This window comes from Ictalurus furcatus, chromosome 1, assembly GCF_023375685.1.
Source record: "Ictalurus furcatus strain D&B chromosome 1, Billie_1.0, whole genome shotgun sequence".
Classification (NCBI taxonomy): Eukaryota; Metazoa; Chordata; class Actinopteri; order Siluriformes; family Ictaluridae; genus Ictalurus; species Ictalurus furcatus.
Window position 1 is genome coordinate 9375300 of NC_071255.1, and position 13297 is coordinate 9388596.

General features: G+C 35.8%; 1 long non-coding RNA gene across 1 annotated transcript; it reads right to left on the minus strand.

The window, feature by feature from the left end:
• Positions 1-4100: 4100 nt before the first annotated feature.
• Positions 4101-10263, minus strand: LOC128607108 (uncharacterized). Its single transcript, XR_008385810.1, has 3 exons — positions 9722-10263; positions 9424-9494; positions 4101-4592 (listed from the first exon to the last, which is right to left on the minus strand). It is a non-coding gene; the product is annotated as an uncharacterized LOC128607108 (long non-coding RNA).
• Positions 10264-13297: the final 3034 nt, after the last annotated feature.

Here is a 13297-nt window from a genome sequence, read left to right on the forward strand (position 1 = left end):
TTGGTAAGTGGACAGCCAGGCAGCAAATGTCTGAGTTTCCCAGAAGAGCCTTGGACTTCTGGAAGAAGGCGCCCCAGAATACGGAACTTGGTTGGGGGGACAGAGGACCTCAAGTCTTTATGAAGTTCACGGCTTGTCTCAAGGAAAGAAAACTTAATCTCTTGTATGCCTTTCTCAAATGTCACAGTGAGAAATTTATCAAGATTTTTTTCTGGCTTTTCCTTGATATAGGGGGAAATGTATGCACTAAGGCGCTTGGCTAAAATTTGAGAGAATATCAAATATTCTGCACTGAAGACATATCTGTCTTGTGAATGATAAGATTCTTTAAAAGCTTCAGATACATGATTTGTCTTTAACATGTTGTTGTAAGTAATCTTTAAGCTTTCTGTCACTTGGCATCGATTGCTTTTATAGTAGCCCACTTGCTTTTCACCAGGTCTTTGTTCTTGTGAGTCAGCCAAAGTCTTGATGGCACTCAGGATTTCTGCCCCACTAATCTTCCCTGATATCCTGTTATTTGGAATTTGCTTAACAAGCAAGGAAACTTTTGGAAATGTTTTTTCCGTCTGTTGCTGCACTTCAAGTTCCATTACAACTGGATTATGATCAGAAATGTCATTGTCCTGTACAGTGATATTACGTGCTCGTACCAGTGTGTCTTTGTGCAAGAAAAACATGTCTATTCTGGAGTGATTCTCATTCTGACTTCGTGTAAAGCCCTCATCAGCATAGCGTAAGTATGACCAGGTGTCTCTGAGATTCAGAGAAAGAGTAAAGTCTTCTAAAACATCTCTAAATGTTGAAGGCCTTAAAGTTGAAGAACTCCGATCAAAGCTGGGATGTAAAACTGTGTTGAAATCACCTCCAACCACTAGCACACCCTCAGCTGTCTCCATCAAATATTCTTTTAATCTACCTAAGACAAGTCTGTCTGTCTTATGATTGTACACATTAACAAGAGTGTGCAGTTCACCATACAGATGACAGAAGAGCACAATGTAACCTCCACTACAATCTTCATCATGGCATATGTACTCAAATGGTACGCTGTTTTTTATCAGTATTGCAACTCCTTTGCTTTTAGGGCTGTGTACAGTGAAGTAGACTTTCCAAACTTTATGATAAGGAAATGGTACCAAGTCTGTGAAGATTTTGTAACAATCTGGCCCTACACGTGTCTCTTGTATAAAGACAATATCAGCCTGAATTTTACGGAGACTGCGCAACACATTTGAAAACTTTTCATCTGGGCTTCTTATACCATTAGTGTTCCAGGTGACAAAACGGAGGCTTGCTTTTTCTTGGGGCATCATGATTAATGATTGGACTTCTGTAAATAAAAGACACAATTAAAATCACAGTTATTTTAATATTTTTGTCTATTGTATGGTATATATGTTTATAGCAAGGATCAAACAGCATGTCACGGATTTCCCCTCAACTGCTCGAAGCACAACAGCACGCTCTTCTGGGTTTATCAGTGACTTTGTTCACTTTCTACACGTGTGTTTTGTTATGGTTTATGACTTGTCTCCACCCCTGTTACATTATTGGATGTCTCCCTCACGTGTCATTATTATTCACAGCTGTTTATGCTCTGCCTTTGATTACGTTAAGTATTTAAAACTATCGTGTGCCTTTGTTCATGGCGAAGTATCATGAGTGTTTGTACTGTATCATGCCTTTTGATCCTAGTTTTTGTTTCGTAGTTTTGTTCCTGTTCTCATCCTCGTTTATCGATTCCTGTCTTAGCCTAGTTCATCCTCTTTGATTTTTGCCCGACCATTTGCCTGTTTATGACCATGTATTTTGCCTTTCCATTTGGATTTTATCTCTCTCTTCAATAAAGTGCACTTGCATCCGTTTCTAAAACTTTTTACATGACACATCAGCTATCTTAATTGTTTTATATCGGGCCATAATTGTGTGAAGGAGTTTTGAGAATGTCATTTTATGAACACAGTCCTCTGTGTATTGTGTGTTCTCAATAGAGTTTTTACTACATACTCATTCACCTTTTTTAGACTTATAGTTGAAAAGGTATATAAGTGAACTGTATATTAGTGAAGAAATATGTAAACTTGACTAAAAGATATCATTTGTTGTAATAAATATCAATCCCAAAATAAATACTGTATCATACAGATTTCTTTGTTGGAAACTTACCTTGTGCTCAGCAGTCAGCTGGTGGTACAAATGAAAGAAAGAAACAAAATACAGATGTAAGAAGTTATGACATAAGGCATTTGTTAAATCTACAGGAATTATTGTACATAGTGGAGATATTGTACACAAATTAATGGCGTGTATGTTGCGTAGCAGTTGGGTAAATGATCTCTCATTGAAAGTTGTACAGTTTTCACTGCATAAAATTACATAAAGGAAAAAGAGATTGCAACTGCTTTTGTGTGTTATTCCTTATGCATCAGTTTAATACAGAAAACATACATTTGTAGACAATCTGCACAGGTTCATGAGATCACTAAGGAGAACTCCCTAATAATGTTTATCATGTTTGTGTACAGTACAATTTGCAATGTAATGGCAATCTTACCGTAAAGACCGGACAGTCAGCTTTGGAGGCCACACTGGATCACAGAATGCAGAGACACCAGTGTTTGTTTTGATGCTCCTTAATCACTTGATCTCAGTTCTCAGGTCAGACAACTGTAAAGTAAAAGTTTCCAATGTAAGAGATTCCTAACCTCTATGCTACGCTAATGGCCCCGTTAGTATTTTTATATTATGTCCTTTGTGATAATTAGATCTACTGCAAAAAACCTAAGAAAAAGCCATGATCATTATTGCTGTTAAAAATTGATAGACTATTATTTGTTTACATTAAAAATCAAGCAATCTATAAAACACTAACACAAAGTTGTAGAGTTGATGCTCATTATTTAAATTTACATAACTTGAACTAAAACAAACCAGTTTTTTGAGAAATACTAAAAATTACATAAATGTGAATAAATACATAAATTGGACACAAATGTCCAGTTCAGACACAAGTTCCTTAAAAATAATCCTTTATGCATTGTGTGTTCTTAAGACTTTCTTATTCTTATTTATTTTATTTTTTTTCTAAGTATTACAAATGTTATTATGTTATTTGCCTCTTTGAGAACTTTGCTCTCAGCTGGTCTCAGCAGAAATGAAGAAGTGTTTCAGGTGAAGAATCAAATTAGTCGCACAAATTACGTGAAAGTGGAAGAATTTTACCTACAGGAAACATATTATAGGCATTGTAACTATTGGGTAAATATCGGCAAGAAAAGAAAGAACAATAGAAAAAGAGGGTTGATGCAGGTGCTGTGGTGCAGGTGGAAGAGTGGGTTGCCCACTAAACGTAGGGTTGGCGGTTCGATTCCCGGCCTGGATGACTCCACATGCTGAAGTGTCCTTATGTGTCTGAAGGCTTATGTTCCCTCATGCAATCTGTGATTGACTAACAACTGACACTTAGTAGTGTCTATTCAGTGTGGTTCAAGGTCCCTTTCCAGAACCCTTACACTAACTGTCCCCCAGTGGTGGAATGAACTTCCAACCTTAATCTAGACTGCCGAATTGGTCATGATTTTCAAAAAACAGCTAAAGACCCACATCTACAGGTGAAAGAAACTAATTTTAGGAACGGGGTTTATATGAGTGTCAAAGGTGAGGGAGGGATCAAAGATGATGCCTACATTTTTTACAGTACTAGTTGGTTTATGAGAGTGCTATCAATGTCACAACTAAGTTCATAGAGGATATGTTTAGTAAGTGTTGGTGTTCCGATAATAATGATCTCAGTTTTGTCCATGTTAAGTTTTTAAAACTGGACTTATTTCATTGAAACATGCTGATAGTGGACCAGTCTGGAGAGTGGGAGCAGATCTACAAGCTGTATAGATGTCACGTAATAGACGTAAAGGAGGTAGGAAGGATGCAAATGCAGATAAAAGCTTTATTATATGAGAGACAGGCAGAGAAATTCAAATCGTGAAACATAGACGTGGTCATAAACAGGCAATAGGTCAGGCGATCGGCAAACAATTCAAAACAAGAATCGAGAATGAGGGCGAGAACAAGATCAAAACAGTACTCGAATCGAGAGTAACGAATCGAGAAACAAACGCTTGGTATATGGAATCTTATGTAATACTTCGCAAATATTTAGCGTTCAAACAGTCTCTTTTATGCGTGGTGTGATTGTGTGTGAGATTGGATGCAGGTTTGCATGATTAGAATGAATGTGAGTGTTCTGGGAATTGCGATCCATGGAGGCCATGTTTGTAGACTGCAGTGCAGTATGGGAAATGTAGCTAGCTAATAGGCTAATAATATTTCATGAATGAAAAGGGGAAGAATCTTCCTTTCAATGTGGACTCTCATTGTATAGTTTTGCATGCAACGGCCCATCGATGCTCGTGGAGCTTTCAGAGGTTTAATTAGCTCAAATGACAATTAAAACTGTCATGGTTAAAAATTAGACACACACCTCATTTGAAGGGATGGAAAAGTCCTCAGGACTTAGTACCGCATCTTTGTGTAGATGCAAACTGCCTTCATGAGCAAGTCAGAAGTCCACCTTTCTCCAATTCTCATAGCTGCCCCAAGAAAACACACTCAAACTCTTAGACCACTGAAACAAACACCTGTGACCCATTTGAATGCCTCTCTCATCTACTACATCTGTTGTAGGAAAGCACCATGTGCTGTCATAATAATATGTTTAATTTATATAGTGCCTTTACAGAGCTCAAATACACTTTCAATTCAATGATACATAAACAATGAACAATCATGCACAAACACACAATGTGAAAAACAAAGAGCAACCAAACACAGAAAAGAAATACACAGTACAGTCACTGAGAAAATGTATTATAACAGATTAGGACAGATAACACTGAGAAAACAGATACGTTTTTAATTGTGATTTGAAGTCAGAGATGGATGTGATGCTGCGGAGAGGGAGAGAATTCCAGATTTTAGGTGCTACAACACTGAAAAATCTAGGGACAGAGAGCATTCCGAGCCCAGAGGACCTGAGAGAACGGGGTTGTGTGGGAGAAGCAGTGCACTAAGATAGAAAGGTACCAAACCATGAAGTGATTTAAATGTGAGCAGGATTATTTTATATTTAATACGAAATGAAATCGGTAGCCAATGCAGTTCAGACAGGATTGGAGTAATGTGAGCTGAGCGCATGGTATGTGTGAGAAGCCTAACGGCAGAGTTTAAAATATATTGCAACCTAGCAATAGAATTAGCAGGTAGACCAATGAGGAGAGCATTGCAAGTCAAGCTGTGAGGAAATAAATGCATGAAGTAGTGTTTCAGCATCTTTGAGTCTAAAGAAGGGACGGGGGTGAGCAATGTGACGCAGGTGAAAGAAACCAATTTTAGGAAGGGGGTTTATATGAGCTTCAAAGGTGAAAAAGATGATTTTTTACAGTACTTGTTGGTTTAATTCAGGAAAAATTCAGGAAAGAGCAACAAAAATCTTCAGATACCAGGGGGAAGTGTGGGAGGAGGGGACAGGCCTAGTCCTAATAGGAGCATGCTTATGCAAAATATCAGAAATAACAGAGTGGTTTTTTTTTGAGAGTATAACTGAAGGACAGGAGATATCAAAAACATCAGAAATTTTAGAGGAAGCAGTGGAAGCACAGACTAATGTGGCATCAACCGATTAAAGCTCCTGATAGGATATCATTGTATTATTGCATTTAGAGCAGGTAGACTGCGACTAAATTCAATGAGCTTATGATTAGATATGCCAGTGTCAAAAGAGGAGACTACAGCAATATCAAACCCAGATGTACAGATTAAATCAAGAGTATGACCATGGGTGTGAGTAGAAAAGGTCACATGCTGAGTCAAATTGAAACAATCAATAACAGACAGTAGTTGAGATGAGTTAGCGCACACTGTATCCACATGAATATTAAAGTCACCAAGCAGGAGGACACGTGAACACGAAGCACAGGCAAGAGTTAGCAGTTCACTGAGTTCGGGAAAAAAGTCAGATTGAACTTTGGGAGGATGATATCGTAGTATAATTGTAAGAGGACAGTGAAATTGTGAGAGGACAGACTTTAATACCATATAGTCAAATTGTATTTGTAATACTAATACTAATTTACTAATACTAATACTAATACTAATTTGTAATACTAATACTAAATTGTATTAGTATTGTGAAAGTCAAGTTGGGCTACATGGCCACCCCCCTTGCCATGTAGCCACGGTCTGGACAGGTGTCTGTATCTGGTGTAAGTAGGTTCAGCTGCACGTAATCACCAGGTACTTGCCAGGTTTCAACAAGTAGTAGCATATCAAAGTTTTTTTCCGTGATTATTTCACTGAGGTATGAGGCTTTATCAGAGATGGAGCGGCAGTTCTGATGAGCAAAATGATGATGTGAAGCATCGGGGTTGATCAGAGATTTATAGCACTGTACATCGTGGTTAGGATATATAAGCGATTGGCACGTCCTACAGTCAGTAGATGGTGACTTAGACTTAGGTGGGGCCCAGTTAAACCAGATGCATGGGATAATACCAGGTATTTGTGCAATGAGTGTTGAGGGATTCTCCAGGTGTGTGGTGTATGTATTGCAAACGACAAGTAATCCCAAGCATCTGACAGTACTCGTATGTCACAGAATCAAGATGCGTACGGCACTTTAAAGCCCTGACTTGGGATGATGAGTATCCGACCTCCATTTTAGTTTCATCACCAAAAATTATGCATAATAGGAGCAGAAAGTGAGCAACTGCCCGAGGCATATTTATGCTGACAGATATGATGCGGCCACCAATACCACATTAGCCAGACCCTGACTGTCACAGCTCACCAAGAGGATGACAACTCATCCAAACAGTAAGTAGTAAGCAATCAGCAGAACTGATGCAGAGAGCATTAACTCATTCACCAGCTGAGCCAGAAGTGGTGGACAGAATGAGGAGAGAACTTGCAGCAGGCCGACAGCCAAACAAGCATCAAGCAGCGAGAAGAAACACAAACGTATCCAAAAGAGTCCAAAACTGAAAATGTTGGCGGTCAAGGAACCAAAAAAGCTAAATAATTCACACAAAGCACATACAAGTCAGACAAAACAAACAAAAGTCCAGGTGCAAAGTGTTCTTGCACCGGAAGTGAAAAGTGGAAAATCATACACTGGGCCGGCCATGAATAATTAAGAGACAGCGTCTTCTCATAGGATAATAACACACAGTCTCATGAATAATTATGAGACACCGACGCGTCATCGATGTACATTGCCACATCACTGCCTGTAACGACATTTTAAACCCCAAAGACGAAAATAGTGGAAAAAAGCTAAAAATTAACCAGTTTTCTCCTACAGTTAAAATGAACGGATACCAAGGTTGTCTTTTATGATGTGCGACATGTACGCCTGTGTTAAAATCTCAGAAAATGTAGTTTAGTGTTTCATGAAGCTTTTAGGCCTAATAAGTTTTGACGAACAGAAGTGTGTCGAAATATTTGCACATGCCAAATAATATAATTAAATAATTAATTATTTCACTTCACTACTTCAAGTGAAGTAGAAATTGTGGTTTGAGGCACCTATATTGTGGTTTAGGTGCTATCGTCAATACTAACACCATAACACTATTTAACACCAGACGACACACAAGCAGCTTCAACTCAAAGGCTCTGAACAGTTGATAAGACTCAAGCTAAAGTAAAATATAAAACTCTATAAGTAGTGTTTGATAGTAAGTCATACACTGAGGAAAACAGGATGCTCAACAACAACAAAAAAAAATACATATACAAAATTTACTTACAGATGTATGACAAATTAGACCGTATTTTTTCTTCTCAGCATACAAATGAACTTCAAATGATAAATGGATGAACTTGGCATTACAAACAATAAATATATTGTATAGTATATTAAATGCAGGAAGACATAAGTGTTTGCTGTTGCCAATCTCAGTTCAGCTCAGACAACTGTTGTTCACTGTCCAATGTTCAAGGTAAGCAATTCTGGTCATTACCAAACGGAATTTTTTCCAGGATGCTCACAAAATAAAAAAAATCTTCTGCATAAAACCAAAACAAATGCTGTAATCTGGGTTGAAGTTAAGAAAGATTATGAATGATTACTTTGTCAGACTATTTATCATTGATATTAAAATGATTTAAAAATGCATAATTTAAAATTAAAACAAACAAATCATTATTTAAGCCATACTTTTGTAAAACATATGAACATCCAGTTCACATATCAATTGTTTCAAAATATAATTTAATGGCACATATTTCATTAGAATTGATTATTGCCTGTTAAAACTAACATTTTATATTTACATTCATATGATTTATATGCTACTGTTTTTAGAAAAACATTCAATTCTATTGAGGAACAATAATTTAATAGCAATCAAGAACTATTGTAAGGTATGTATTTGTAATGTTGTAATTCACATCTATTTCAGTAAATATTTTAAATGCTATTATATAGATGTCCTCTTTGGAAAGCTACTTTGTGCACCCACCTAGCAGCAGAACAAACAGTCACATGAGTCATAGAATTCAGAGGAGCTTTGAAAACACAATCGCATGTCACAGGTGATGTAGTTATTGGTCCATACAGCAGAAGAAAGGAAATGATTACTCTATGTAATATATGGCAGGAAAATCAACTTGGAGAAAACATTAATGATCACTGTTAGAGTGTTTGGTAACACTTTCTATGAAACCCATGCTTATAATGAATTATACAGTGGGGGAAATAACTATTGGACGTGTCAAAAAAAGTTCAGTAAATATATTTCCAATGAGACTTTTCACATGAAATTTTCACCAGTCATCAGTATTAACTCAAGAAATCCAGAAATATAAAGAACTCACAACATTAAAGTCTATAAATAAAGTGATGTGTAATAAAGTGGAATGACACAGGAAAAAAGTACTGACCACTGTAACTGAAATTTATTTAATACTTAGCAGAGTGGATATTTAGTCCACCAGCATGGACCTCGAAATGTGAAGGATCTGGAGAGATTCTGTATGGAGGAATGGTCTCAGATCCCTTGCCATGTATTCTCAACCTCATGTCATTATAGGAGAAGACTCAGAGCTGTTATCTTGGCAAAGGGAGGTAGAACAAACTATTGACTAAAAAGGGTGCCAATAATTGTTGCATACCTATATTTAAAAAATATTTTTTTAACATGAGTTTTGTTTGCAATATTTTGATATCCATGAGAGCAGATTATTTTTGTGACTTTTTTAAACAAAAGATCAAAAGATTCAACAATAAAGACAAATTTTCACAGCCTTCTTTGCTCATATTTACCAAGTGTGCCAATATTAGTGGAGGGCACGGTAGGTTCATGGATTTCATTTAAAAAGGAAGAAAGTTTGTCATGTTAGTGTGCAGTACATCTTACATACCTTAAACACCAGACAAGTAACTTGTTTTTGATGCTCCTTGATCCCTTGATCTCAGTTCTCAAGTCAGACAACTGTAAAATAAAATTTTGCATTGTAAGTTAGTGTCTTTGTTTACCGTTAGTGTTTTTGTTTATTTAATAATCAAATACCAAAAATTGCATAAATGTGTAATAGTACATAAATTCCTTCACATACCATTTCCTTAAAAAAAATGGTCTCTGTGTATTGTGTATTATTAACCTATTTTTCAATAAATATTATAAATGTTGTTATATAGAGTCCCTTGTTGGGAACTTACCTTGCCGCAAAATGTGGTGATTATGGCAAGAAAAAGAAAAGGAGGCTTTTATCTCTTCCATACAAAGCAAGAGAAACAAAACGAATAACAAAAAGCAGGAAATGCACACACACATACATTCATGTGATGTTTGCATGAGCACATCCCTCTTTCCATGATGTATTGTCTAACCCATAAAGAACTAAACCTAAGCTTGCTTGGGAATATGCGTGTTTTTGAACACTAAACACTGGGGAAATTGTGTGCCCAAGAAAAAAAAAAAGGTTTATTTTCATCTGTAAATATTGCAAGAACATGTAGAATATAATATATGGAATGAATAAAGTTACAATTTACAATAGACCAATAAACAATAAAACACTTTACAAATTAGTAAATGTTACTGGAGGTCTCCTGACTGTTTCTATGATTTGGGCATTTAAAGTCAAGTTTAGAAACAAAAATGAAAATGTACTCTAGGTTTTCTTGATCAGGTTTAAGATTGTGTTATTGACAGAACAGCTGCTGCTCACATCATGTCATCCATGATGAAGATCCATGAACACAAACTGATGCAAATGTGCACATCCAGTTATAGTTAAATATAACCTCAATAAAAGACAAATTCTAGATTGAATGTGAAACTAAGGTACAAAATGAAAGTAAATTTCTGTGTATTTGTAATTGTAGACAAACAGGGCAAGACATTTAATTTTATCAGCAGGACATCTGCTAATAAGCATCCAACATAAATGCTGCCAAGGTGCATGTATGAGCACAACATGTCTGTAAATGAAAGACAGGTCATGCACTCTGTCTCTATTTTGAGAATCAGATCTTCTAGCTTCCTCAGAGCCAGATCGAGGATGAGGTTGGTGAATGGAAAAATGTCTGAGTTCCCCAGAAGAGCTTCAGCTTCCATTACATGATACATTAAATACAACATACTAAATGCTAAAAACTGTTAAATGTGCTTCTTTACCTGAATTCATTTATCATTTGTAAGGCAAATACCAGTTTTGGAAAATGCTACACAAAATTGTAATTATCCTGTTTGATTCTAAATCCCAGGTACTCAACAGCTTTATTAGAAAGATTTCAACAAGATCAAAAACTTGAGGCAGAGAAAAGTATATACAGGCAGTGTGTATATATATATATATATATATATATATATATATATATATGTGTGTGTGTGTGTGTGTGTGTGTGTGTGTGTGTGTGTGTGTGTGTATATACTGTAGGTAGCGCTGTACATCAATAAAGTCAGGATGACAATATAAAATTAAATAGTTTGTCTTGGTCGTGTCTGGATATTTTGTAATCCTACCACAGTAAATGTATAAATGTAATCTAGCTGTCACATACATTTGTACACTTTAATCATCTCAGTCTCTATCTGTGAAATTGTCTTTTAAATTTAATTCCTGAATCTTCCTGGAATTCATCAATTATCCAAACAACTCGCTCCTGTTTGCTCGGGTGTGCATGTATGAGCAGAGCCTGTCTGTGGAAACAAACACACGGTTATTTTAATATTTTTGTTTATCGTATGTTATGTATGTTATGAATGTTTATAGCAAGGATCAAACATCATGTCACGGATTTCCCCTCAACTGCTCGAAGCAAAACAGCGCATGCATCTTGGTTTATCAGTGACTTTGCTCACTTTCTACACGTGTGTTTTGTTATGGTTTATGACTTGTCTCCGCCCCTGTTACATTATTGGATGTCTCCCTCACGTGTCATTATTATTCACAGCTGTTTATGTTCTACCTTTGATTTCGTTAAGTATTTAAAAAAATATGGTGTGACTTTGTTCATGGCGAAGTATCATGAGTGTTTGTACTGTATCATGCCTTTTGATCCTCTTTTTTGTTTCATGGTTTTGATCCTGTTCTCATCCTCATTTATCGATTCCTGTCTTAGTCTAGTTCATCCTGTTTGACTTTTGCCTGACCATTTGCCTGTTTATGACCATGTATGTTGCCTTTCGATTTGGAATTGTATGCCTCTCTCTCTTCAATAAAGCTCTTAACTGCACTTGCATCTGTCTCTAAAACGTTTTACATGACACATCACTTATTTTAATTTTTCATATCAGGCCATAATTGTGTGAAGGAGTTTTAAGAATGTCATTTTATGAACACAGTCCTCTGTGTATTGTGTGTTCTCAATACAGTTTTTACTACATACTCATTCACCTTTTTTAGACTTATAGTTGAAAAGCTATATAAGTGAACTGTATATTAGTGAAGAAATATGTAAACTTGACTAAAAGATATCATTTGTTGTAATAAATATCAATCCCAAAACTCCCTAATAATGTTTATTATGTTTGTGTACAGTACAATTCGCAATCTAATGGCATTCTTATGGTAAAAACTGGACAGTCAGCTTTGGAGGCCACACTCACAATAATAGTAATAATAATAATAATAATAATAATAATAATAATAATAATAATAATAATGTGTATAGCATTTAATAAGTTCCTGCTCCTGATCACCCTTTCCTTCTGATTGTGTCTTGTTTTCTACACTTGTCACACACACTTGTAAACAAAACATTCACACTAATCCAGATAAGATAGAGTGTGATGGAGAGGAAATAGATTTCTTAGTTTTGTTAAAAAAATAAAAAGCTCTGTACAGGAGATTGTGTGTCCTAAACATGATTTGGAGTATGCATGGTCATACATTGTGAAAAGATGTAGCCAAAGAAAAATTTGCACATTTTATTCAATTAATATTGTATTAATATGCACAGGAAACCAAGATGTAAATACTTATATATAAGTATATATATAATTATAATTATATATATATATATATATATATATATATATATATATATATATATATATATATATATATATATATGTAATTTAAATGTAAAATGAATACTATTAGACTAAACAAAGGCTAAAAACAAAAGAAAAAAAACTAAACAAAAAACCCACAGTTTATGTATATATAATGATCACCAAATCTACTATTACTGTCAAATTGCTACCATTTACACTTGTTGCTGTTAATAGATACAAGTATATGTCCTTATAGAATAGAGATGAATCCAGTGACTCTCAATATAAGTAACTGTAGACAGTGTCTAAAACCCTTGATATTTTTCTGAATCTGTTTTAATTCTGGATCTAGAGATGCCAGATTTTTCTGGTGTCCTCACATTGCCAGGAGGCTATTCTACATTGTCTCTATGTATGAATGAGCCTCCCACTAGCACACCCTCAGCTGTTTCCCTCAGATAGTCTATAGATCTAGCCAAGACATTTTTGTTTGCCTTATGATTGTACACATTAACAAGAGTGTACAGTTCACCATACAGACGACAGAAGAGTACAATGTAACCTCCATTGCAATCCTCATCATGGCAAATTTACTCAAATGGTACATCATAGCTGATCAGTACTGTGACTCCTTTACTGCGAGAGCTGTGTACAGTGAAGTAGACATTCCAGTTTTCAACATTCTCCAAGATTTGGTAACATGTTGGCCCAACATGTGTCTCTTGTATGAAGGCAATATGAGCCTTTAGGGAAATGAGGCTGCTCAACAAATCTGAAAACTTTTGTGGTGG